The sequence below is a fragment of the Gekko japonicus genome, unplaced genomic scaffold (genome assembly GCF_001447785.1).
Source record: "Gekko japonicus isolate JY-2015 unplaced genomic scaffold, Gekko_japonicus_V1.1 scaffold4742, whole genome shotgun sequence".
In the NCBI taxonomy this organism is placed as follows: Eukaryota; Metazoa; Chordata; class Lepidosauria; order Squamata; family Gekkonidae; genus Gekko; species Gekko japonicus.
The window spans coordinates 56,906-57,532 of NW_015176119.1; positions in this window are offsets into that span (position 1 = coordinate 56,906).

Below are 627 nucleotides of genomic sequence, written 5' to 3' on the forward strand. Positions count from 1 at the left end.
CAATACGTTTTCATTTGGGCAGCATCAATATCTCCCCATGCAAAAATAACATGCTAAGCCACGCCCACACCCGCCTCTTTCCTTAAGAGTCATGAGCAGTAAAGAGGACAGGCGGTCTAGGTTCATTGGCTGTTGATTGGAGTAAGGCGGAGTGAAACTCGGTGATTGGCTGATATGATGCTGGAGTGACAAAATGGTGACAGAAAAGCCAGCCCAGGTGGTTAAAGAGTGCGGGAAAAGAGACTGGCAAATGCTCTTTGACGTGCGCGCGTCTTGACTGCGTTCTTCCGTACTCAATTTCCACAGATCCGGAGTTTCCGGACGTATTCGTCTACTAAAGGAAAGAGACTTGTGTCTCACTCATTAGTCATTTTATTGGGACATGGGCGCAGAGCTCTTTTCAGATGTATAAAGTAGTACTCACTGTTGACAGAATATATCTCTCTACAGAGGAGTGAGGAGGGGGTCATGACACAATGAAATCAGACAGCACAGCGGACCAAGAGATCGAGCGCAAATATAATCCTCACCCAGCCAAAAGAGTACAAGAGCCAATTAATTGGGGCAGCCCCATTTCCAGCAGGTAAATCAAGACGGATGTACTTCTGCTGGCAACGGTGGTTTCCA